Below are 11,306 nucleotides of genomic sequence, written 5' to 3'. Positions count from 1 at the left end.
AGGTGAATAGTTATATTATGAAAGTGGCTTGATTAAATGATAACGGAAATAAATTGCTCACATCATTAATTTCAAATTACATTTAATTCTAATACTGTTAGATGATTTATATTATATAGAACTAAGGAAATTTCATAGAGTCAGCACATCAGGGTAAACTGTCCAAGTCCTATTGATTATACTTTGTGCCAATATTTGTCCTAGTTCTGCAAAGTAGATTTCTTATTTATTTTGAAAAGTATTTTTTAAGTGAACTTAGCTATACATTAGAAAGTTCTCACCCCAGCCAAGAGAAATATTGAAAATTGTTTCTCCTTCTTTCTTCCCTCCTCAGTTCTGCTTATTCCCTAATATAAAAGAAAAGGTTGATAAAACTATTGTTTTTACTGAGCATATTGTAAAAATCAGTTTATTATTTTAAAAAACACCACAAAAATTAGCAAGTTCAAAATGTCATATCCTTAAAAGTCTGTAAAGATTAAAAAATAGTAAAATTGGCTTGCTTTGAGTAATCTTTTACAGTTTTCCATTTAAGCCTATATTTTTATTTAATTTTTAAATTATTATTTTATATTAATTAATTTTTATAGAGACAAGGTAATGCTCTGTTGCCCAGGCTGGGATGCAGTGGCATGTAGCCTTGAACTACTAGACCAAGCCATCATTTGCTTCAGCTTCCGTTATTAGGACTGCAGGAGTGAGCCACCCTTCTTGGATAATTTCAAATTTTTTTGTAGGGATGGGGTCTCACTGTGTTGCCCAGACTGTTCTTAAACTCCTGGACTCAAACAATCCTCCCTCCTTAGCCTCCCAAAGTGCTGGGATGACATGTGTGAGGCACCATGACTGGCTGACATTATATTTTTAAACTGAAGAATATTTTCTGCAATAGAGGCTGAATGATCAAACTGGTGATCAAAGTCAGGTGAATACTGCAAAGTATATCCATAGCCTGGAGATAGTATGCATCAGAGATGACATTCTCACAATAGAAGAGTAGATGTATGCTGAGTAGAAAGGCTATTTTAGATCTTTTTGTAATAAATCTCTCTGTGAGAAATTGCAGGTCTTCACTGCTGTAGTTCAGTCTTAGATAGACATTGAAATAAATGAATATATGTGCTCTCTGAGTCTAATGACTTTGACTTATAGTACATTTTTCAGCTTGGTGCTATGAAGAAAAGTGACTCCCATTGTTTGAAAGAGTAGTTTTCTGTAGAGTCTGGAAAATTTCCTTATACCTTTAATGGTAATTTAAAAAATGTTGTCTACAGGGCTTTATATTGTACAGCTGGAAGCAAAATCTGAGTCAATTTCACAGAAAGCATGGAGCCTTCCTCATTAGATTAGTTCCCGTGGTGGTATGCACAATGAACAGCTTTTCAATCTTAAGAGTCAAAGTGTGGGTTCGAGTATGTTAGGTAAATCAATGCTATTTTAACTGCGAAAATGGTATACAAAATATTTTGAATTTTTTTTAATACATAAGGAGTTGTAAAGCTGAGGCTGAGCATCTTCTTCTCTTGAGTGAATGTGTGCTTTCCTCTAACTTCCTCAGGCTAGGTCTGTTCTCTGAAGCCTCACAGAACAAATCTAATCCTTTTTTTTTCATGTCAGAAAGACCTTTAGAGTTGTAAAGCTGGTATTTAGGGGAAATAACATTTCAAAAATAGGATGATTTTGAGGGAAAGTAAAAATTTAGTATATCGTGTTAATTTCCAAGTACCTATGGATGTGGAGTATGATATCATAGGTGGTGAGCTCCTAAAGGCAGAGGATACCTCTCATCCATATTTTATCTTCCCATTGCCACTACACCTAGTCAATGCTAGATAAAGGTCTTTGGAGATCACCGACAAGCCTGTTTGAATACGTTTTCAACAGGTAACTCCCTATCACACCAGACAGCTCATGCTGGCTTTGACAGCTGAGGCAGAATTTCTTTTTCTCTTGAGTGAATGTCTGCTTTTCCTTTAACTTTCTTAAGCTAGGTCTGTTCTCTGAAACCTCACAGAACAAATTTGATCCACTTTTTTTTCATGTCAGAAAGATCTTTAGACATTTAAAGGCAAATACAATGATGCAAAATTTTAATGATGGTATGGTAGGCATCATGCTATAAAGTCAGATTCTGACTTCTCTCTTTTAGGACACTTTGGGTCTTATAGCAACCCCACCCCTACTCTGAGATGGAGAGAGAATATTCAGACAACACAGATTTTGTGTGAATTTTAGGAGATTTCTAGATTCCCTGAGACCCCTCCTCTGCTCCCAGGTTAGGACTTCTGCTCCAAAATCCATTTCACAACATGATACTCCTTCCAGGACTGGAGAAAGATTTTTCTCATGTGTGGACAAGGAATACTGTGAATTCTTGATCTTGATGTGAGTGGCTGGCTATCAACATTGGAAATAATGTGAATGTTGATTATAGCAAAGCACATAGTGAAACTGCCTTTGCAGAGATTATGACAGTGGGAGAAGTCTAGCATGACTGACTCCATCTTGCTTCTGCCCTCACAGGCTGGTTCTCCTTGCTCATTCCTGGGTGTAGGCCAAGCTAACCATGGGAGGAAATTAGTTTATATTTTAACTTTGAAGCAGGATTATAATATTCTTTCCCTAAAACAGACCCTCTCCATGTATAGGGTCTGAAACCGTCTTTGTAAGACTAATGAAAGGCCACAAGATTACGGAAGGGGCCTGAATTCTGCTACAATGTAGGTGTAGTTTCTAAGAATCCCTTATTGCTCAGGGGTCATGTGGCCAGAGGTGACAAGATTTGTGGCTTCCTCAATTGCTTCTATAAATAACATCACTATTGTAGAACCCAAGATTGGTCTTTTGAGGTGTTTTTCAGACTTTTGCATTCTGGCAACTGACTGACTCCACTAGGACCCATGATGACTCATGACTCAATTGTCCCAGTGCCCCCACCGAGAGGTTGACTCAGTGCATGAGGACTGTTTTCTACCTTCCTATGATTTCATTCCCAATCAATCAGCAGCACCTATCTCCGACACCCCTGCCCGCCAAATTATCCATAAAAACCCTAGCCTCTGAGTTCTCAGGGAGGCTGATTTGAGTAATAACACCCATCCTTCTGCTTGATTGGTTCTGTGATTTTTAAACTCTTTCTTTGCTGCAAAACTCTGCTATTCTGAGTGCGTTGGCTTTTCTGGGCAGCTGGCAAAATGACCCATTAGGAGATTACAATAGTGTCTGTGGAATAGTGAAATATTCAAGGAGAGAAATTTTGTTAAGTGAGCAGACCCTGGAGGTTAGAGAGTGGTTGGAGCTGGAGGTTTGGGAATCATCAACATAGAGACAGAAATTGAATTTAATTAATACAATAAACATGTGTTGAGCACTTGCACGATCTGGGTGTTCTGTTAGGCATAGGGATAAAATTATGAGCATTAGCCTGTGTTACAACCTTTAGAGTTTGTATCTACTTGTTGGATCCTCAGGGAGAACAGGTAGATAGAGTGAAGGAGATACCTTGATAGTAATAATTAAAATGATATGTTTATTTATGTAAATATGACTTTCTCATTTTTTTCTAGTGAAATTTTGTCATTTTATTAAAATTCAAAAATAGTAAAATGTCACATCTAAATTTTGGGGGGGCTGTTAAAAATGACATTTAAATTTATACATGAACTGAAAAATGAAGCAAGTTCTGTCATAGCTTGACAGGTATAATCACTTATCCTGTAATGCAAACAGTAACCTAATAGCAAGATGCTAATATTGCTTTGGCGCAGGTGTTGCTAATGAACCATTGGATTAGCCTGTATCATATTCTTATCTCTCACCTATGCATAATATTTGTGCAAAATGCAAATGTAAGCTGTAAGTTGAAATGTTTAAATGCCAACCGTAACCACAGTTTGACCTTGAAACAATAAGAATTTTGAATTGGGCAGTGATTATAACTTAGTTGTAGCTTCAGGCTCAGTTAGATTTCTGGTTCTCCTTTCAATAGTCAAGGTTTACTCTCAAACAGGAAGTCAAACTCGTTTGGGGTCTGGCCAAGTGACTAGGTGAGAAGAAACCCAGAAGTCATTTTTTTTGAGACGAAGTTTCGCTCTTGTTAACCAGGCTGGAGTGCAATGACGCGATCTCGGCTCACCGCAACCTCCGCCTCCTGGGTTCAGGCAATTCTCCTGCCTCAGCCTCCTGAGTAGCTGGGATTACAGGCACGCACCACCATGCCCAGCTAATGTTTTTGTATTTTTAGTAGAGACGGGGTTTCACCATGTTGACCAGGATGGTCTCGATCTCTTGACCTCGTGATCCACCCCGCCTCGGCCTCCCAAAGTGCTGGGATTACAGGCTTGAGCCACCGCGCCCGGCCCATTTGTTTTTTAATTTAAAAATTTTTAATTTTTTTGTGGGTACACAGATGTATATATTTATGAGGAACATGAGATATTTTGACACAGGCATATAATGTGTAATAACCACATCAGGATAAATGGGGTATCCATTACTTCAAGCATTTAACCTTTGTGTTGCAAACAATCCAAATATACTGTTTTAGTTAATTAAAAATGTACAATTGAATTGTTATTGGCAATGGTCACCCTGTTATGTTAGCAAATACTGAGTCTTATTCGTTCTATTTTTTGTACCCATTAGCCATCCCCAATTCCCCCTTTCCCTGCACTAGCCAACCTGTGGTAACCATCATTCTACTTTCTATCTCCATGATTTCAATTGCTTTAATTTTTCTCTCCCACAAACAAGTGAGAACATGTGAAGTTTGTCTTTCTGTCCCTGGCTTATTTCAATTAACTTAATAACCTCCAGTTCCATCCATGTTGCTGCAAATGGCAGGATCTCATTCCTATTTATGGCTGCATAGTATATGCACCAAATTCTCCTTACTTATTCATCTGTTGATAGACTCTTAGGTTGCTTCCAAATCTTGGCTATTGTGAACAGTGCTGCAATATATATGGGAGCGCAGAGATCTTTTTGATATACTAATTCCTTTCCTTTGGTTAAATACCTTACATATCTAGCAGTAAGATTGATGGATCATATGGTAGCTGTATTTAAGTAATTTGAGAAACCTCCAAATTGTTTTTTATAGTAGTTGTACTAATTTACATTTCTATCAACAGTGTATGAGGGTTCCCTTTTCTCCACATCCTCACGAACATTTGCTATTTCTTGTCTTTTGGATATAAGCCATTTTAATTGGGATGAGGTGATATCTTACTGTAGTTTTGATTTGCATTTCTCTGATGATCAATAATGTTGAACATATTTTCATGTATTTGTTTGCCATTTGTATGTCTTCTTTTGAGAAATGGCTATACAGATCTTTTGCCCATTTTTATTTGGATTAATAGTTTTTTTTTCTGTACAGTTGTTTTAGTTCCTTATATATTCTGGTTATCACTCCCTTGTCAGATGGGAATATATTCTCCCATTCTGTGGGTTGTCTGCTCACTTTGTTGATTGTATCCTTTGCTGAGAAGTTTTTTTAACTTGATGTGCTCCCATTTGTCCATTTTTGCTTTGGTTGCCTATGCTTGTGGTGTATTATTCGAGAAATCTTTGCCCAGTGCAACGTCCTGGAGAGTTTCCTCAATGTTTTCTTTTAGTACTTTTACAGTTTGAAGATTTAGATTTAAGTCTTTAATCCATTTTGATTTAATTTTTGTATATGGTGAGAGAGATAGGGGTCTAATTTTATTCTTCTGCATATAGATATCCAGTTTTCCCAGCACCACTTACTGAAGAGACTATCCTTTCCCCAGTATATGTTCTTGGCAACTTTGTTGAAAATGAGTTCACCATAGATGTATGGATTTGTTTCTGGGTTCTCTGTTCTGTTCTATTGGTTTATATGTTTGATTTTATGCCAGTACCATGCTGCTTTAGTTACTATGGCTCTGCAGTATAATTTGAAGTCAGGTGATGTTATTCCTCCAGTTTTGTTCTTTTTGCTCAGGATAGCTTTGGCTATTCTGGGTCCTTTGTGGTTCCATATAAATTTTAGGATTGTTTTTCAATTTCTATGAAGAATGTCATTGGTATTTTTATAGGGATTGCATTGAATCTGTAGATTACTTTGGATAGTATGAACATTTTAACAATATTGATTCTTCCAATCCATGAACATGGAATATCTTTCCATTTTTTGTGTGTCTTCTTCAATTTCTTTCACCAGGGTTTTATAGTTTTTCTTATAGAGAACTTTTACTTTTTTGGTTAAGTTAATTTCTAGGTATTTAATTCGAAGTAATTTCTTATTTACTCTTCTTATTTCTAGTGGTTTGATTGCTCTGGGAGAAAGAGCAGCAATTACTAGATAAGTAGGGATCATTTGCTTTTTACTTAGCACATATTTACTGACTACTTCCCATGTGACAGCACTTAGTATGTAGTAAGAATGTTATAAATACTTTTTGAGTAAAAATTACCACTGGAGTGTTAAAAAAAGAATTCCACAAATAATTTGTAAAACTTTGACTTACCTATAGTGAGAATTTTTTTTTTCTGTTTGTGTGATTGAACTGTGGAAGAAGTAGTTATAATACTCATCAAAGAGCAAATACTAGTCTTGGATAATGAGATGGATCTACTTCTGGACCAAGACAGTGGAAAGCCCAATGGTCAGGGAAGGAAGCTACATCTTGATGATACAGTTGGAAGATGGTGGAACTGTGTGGAGCAGAGGCCCTTGCTGACTCCTGCAGGACATGTAGCATGAGTAAGAAAATTCTCTTGTATTAAGAGAATTTGAGAGTTTTTTTTCCTATTTAATAGAAGGTTTTGGGTTGCTTTTTAGCATCACATTACCTCATCTATCCTAATGCAAGAACTATTATGTGCTTTTGATTCTCAGATTTTTGTTGTTGCTGTTCCAGCATTGTTTATTGTAATCAGAATGTGGAGAATTAAATAATCATTGTTCTCAGGTGGTTTAAACTATGGTATACCTTATCATGGAATATCAGGAAGCTATTTGAAAGAATGTACGAATATAGAATTATTCCTAAGATATGTTGTTATAAGAAAAAAAAAGATACAGAACAGTGTTTACAGCTTTGATTACTATAAAAAGAGAAGAATTATCTGTACACACATATATGCACACAGATACACATGAATAAATATAGTATTTTTATTATAAAGTATACATAACATAAAACTTACCATTTTAACCATTAAATGTACATTTCAGTGGCATTAAGTACATTCACATTGTTGTGCAACCATTGGTACCATCCAACTCCAGAACTTTTTTCATCTTCTCAAGTGGAAACTCTGTACCCATTAAACAATAACTTCTTATTCCTACTATTCCCAGCCCCTGGAAACTGCTATTCTACTTTCTAGCTCTGTGAATTTGAGCACTCTAAGAAGCTCACTTAAGTGAAATCATATAGTATTTGTTCTTTTGTGATGCTTTATTTCACTTAGCATAATGCCTTCAAGATTCATCTGTATTGTAGCATGTGTCAGAATGTTCTTCCTTTTTAAGGCTGAATAAAATTTCTATTATATGTATATATGACATTGTGTTTATAAATCAATTTGTTGATGGACATTGGGCTGTTTCCAACTTTTGGCTGCTATGAACACAGATGCACAAATATCTGTTAAAATCTCTGCTTTCAATTATTTTGGTTATATACTCAGAAGCGGAATTGCTGGATCATGTGTTAATTGTATATTTAATTTTTTGAGGAATCTCCATAATGCTCTCCATAGCTGCTGCACAATTTTATGTTACCACCAACAATGCACAAGTGTTCCAGTTTTTTCTACATCTTTACCAACACTTGTTACTTTCTGTTTCGTTAATTTTTTGTAAATATATTTTTTAGAGGTCTGGTTTTGCTATGCTGCTCAGGCTGAACTGTGGCTTCTGAACTCAAGGAATCCTCCCACCTCAGCCCCCTGAGTAGCTGGGACTATATGTCCATCACCATAATAGGCACTTTCTGTTTTTTTGATGATGGCCATTCTGATGGGTGTGAAGTGGTGTCTCATTGTGGTTTTGATGTGCATTGATTATAGTCTAGAGGATTAAAAATGTATAAATGATGATAGGAAGCCTTGCCTGAGTATTTTAGTCAGCTATGGGATGATACAGTAATTTTGTTTTTTTCTAAATTGTTTTTTCAACAAAAAAACACAGAAAAGTATTTAGAATTCAAAATGTTGCTTTTCCTTCTTTACCTTCTGCAGATGCAGAATAATGGCCAATATTTCAATAATTTTCATTTGCAACTTTGTTCAATGAAGTTTCTCAGGTTTTCCTTAACATTTGACTGCTATCGTCATGCAGTAGTTAAGAGTATAATTTCTAGAGCCAAGCTATTTGAGTTCACAGCCTGGCCCTGCCACTTACTAGCAGTTTGACTTTTGGACAAGTGACTTATTCTTTCTGTGCCTCAGCTTGCTCTTCTGTAAGATGGGGATTATATTGGTACCTACCTCAGAGGGGTGTTGTGATGATTACATAATTAATATAAGTCAATCACTTGGAACAATTCCTGGGACATAGTAAACACTAAATGTACTAGTTGTTATTATAGTTAAATTAGAATACCATGAATCATTTGGTAATAGTACATCATTTATATGTACTTAGAAATTATGTTGTCTTACCTGGATCTCAAGCAAGGGAGTAAAATGGTTTTTCATTATGGCTCCTGGAGAAGAGCCTATGGCTTTGAATAGAAGGGTTTATCTGGTCTGTGTTAGTCAATAAAAAGTAGTTGAAAGTCACCTTCAGGACTTCTCTTAAAAGTAACTAATCTTTTGACACCCTGGGGCCTTGAATCAGTGGTTGCAGATCAATATTTTCTGTATTCAGTTATTGTTCCCTTTCACCTTATACACTATGGGCTGAAAATCAACACACTGTAGCCTGAGAAAAATCAATGGAGTACATTTGTGGTTTAGAGAACACTGGATAGGAGACATACGTCCTTTTGGAAAACCCATACAAAGGAAATTATGTAGACACTTTCTCAGAGGAATCCTAAAGTAATTACTGGATGAATTTGTGATCCGAGAGGTTTCTCCTCAATTACACCGAGAGCGCACATCAATCACTTACCTTGCAGTAAACAAACTGTCTCAAGCATCCAAATAAAGACACCAAGGTTGTCCCTGTTAGAGTAATTGGATCCAGTGGGCCAAAACTCAGAATTTACAAAGTGCTTCTCATTTCTGGCCCATTTGGCCTTGATTTTCAGGGATAGTTACTACTTTCTACTCTTAAAAAGAATCTTATTTCAGCCGTATTAAGGAAACATGTCTGAATCATTTTGAGCTTTCTGTTTAGTGGAACCAGATAAATTACTATCAGAAGTGAATTCACATTGTGAGTTATGTTTCTTTACCAACATGCACTCCTTCTTGGGGAATTAAGAAAGCACTGCCTTGGTTTTAAAGTCAAGACTTCAAGAGTGTTGGTTGGCCCTTATGCTGGGGAGTTAGTTCTGCAATAGCCTTCAAGAAATAAACACACTTCTGTGGTTTGGATGGGGAGTGGAATTTAATACTGTGCTCTCTGAATTCCCAAATACTGTTTACCAGGTGAAGATTATATCAAGACAGATGTGCTATAAGGTTTTCTCAAGTGAATGGTCATTCTTTTGAAATAGGAGAAACCTGGAGAGGCAGAATTTGTATTTGCATTTTCTGAGTGTACTAGAATATTGAAAAGGATTTGCTTATATTGCCATTTACAAATCAGATTCACACAGTTGTTAACTTAAACAAGGTTCAGGTTAAGACTTATCCCTACTTCACTGTGTAGTTGTCAGCTAGCATCTGAACTAGCTCAGGCCATGCCACATTTTAGCCATGACATTGGGCAACTCATTCATTCAGTCATTTATTCATTGTGGAGCTATACTATATTTTGAGTAGCAACTAGGGGCTGGAAATAAGCAGTGAACAAAAAGAAAATCTTGTCCTTTATGTACGTTATAACCTTGTTGTAAAGAGTGGGATTGTCCAAATCTGATACAAGGCAGTTGAACTGCCATAACAAAATACCACAGGCTGGGTGACTTAACAGAAATTTATTTTTTCACAGTTCTGGAGGCTTGGAAGTCCAAGATCAGGGTGCGGGCTGATTCCTTTCCTGGTGAAGTTTCTCTTCTTGGCTTGCAGGTGACTACCTTCTTAATGTGTGGGGATAGGGAGGGAAGTGGGGGGTGGAGAGAGTGAGGGAGAGAAAGTTCACTGATGCCTCTTTTTATAAGAGCACTAATCTCTTCATGGGGGCTCTACTCTCATGACCTCATCTGAACCTAATTATCTCCCAAAGGCCCCATCTCCAAATACCGTCACATGGGGGTTAATATGTCCAGATATGAAGCTGGGGGCAGGTCATAATTCTGTCCATAGCGGGGATATAAAATACTAAATAAGCAAGTACACAGTGGGTCAGATGGTAATATATACTATGGAGAAAAATAAAGCAAGGCCTGGGAGAGTTGATGGGGCTGCTGTGTTATGTAAGGTAGTCAGGAAATGCCTTTCTGATAATGTGACATTGTAAACTGTAACTTTACTCTGTGACTGACAGGGAGAATCATTGTAGACTTTTGAGCACAGGAGAGATGTGAGCTAGCTTATGTTTTAGGTTAATCCCTTTGCCTCTTGTATTGAAAATAGTCTTGGAGGTGGGGTGGGTTAGAAGACCACTGCAGAAATGCAGGCAGGAACTTGCACAGGGTTACAGAGGCAGAGGTAATGAGAAGTGGTCAGATTCTTAAATCTATTTTGAGCTTAGAGTTGATAGGATTTGGTGATGGATTGGATGTGGGATGAGAGAAAGAGAAAAATCAAGGATGATTTTGTTGACATGAGAAAATGAAAAAGGTGAGTTGCTATCGCTTGAGATGAGGAAGACCAAGGGAGAAGTTTTTTTGGAGGGGATGGCGATTAGAGTTTAGTTTGGCTATTACACATGACAGCAGAGAAGTCAAGAGGGCACTTGAATACAGGAGTCAAGAGTTTTGGGGCCAAATCTGAGCTGGGGATTTATATGTGGAAGTCATCAGAACACAGACCTACTCAAAGTCATGAGACACAGTGAGGTCAGCAAAGAGGTCCCAGGACTGTCTCTGGGAGAAAAAGAGGAAGCATCAAAGCTGACCGAGAAAGAAAAACTAGGTAAAACGTGATCTAGGAGAAAGTGCCATTTCAGAATCCAAGGGAAAAAAAAAGTATTTTGAAAAGAAAGAAGTAGCCAACTTGTCAAATGCTAAAGGTTTTTGTTTGTTCATTTTTTAGACAGGGTTTCACTCTGTCACGCA

Source organism: Sapajus apella, unplaced genomic scaffold (assembly GCF_009761245.1).
Source record: "Sapajus apella isolate SASKATOON/1434 unplaced genomic scaffold, GSC_monkey_1.0 scaffold66, whole genome shotgun sequence".
Taxonomy (NCBI): Eukaryota; Metazoa; Chordata; class Mammalia; order Primates; family Cebidae; genus Sapajus; species Sapajus apella.
Note: the sequence above shows the minus strand (reverse complement) of the source record.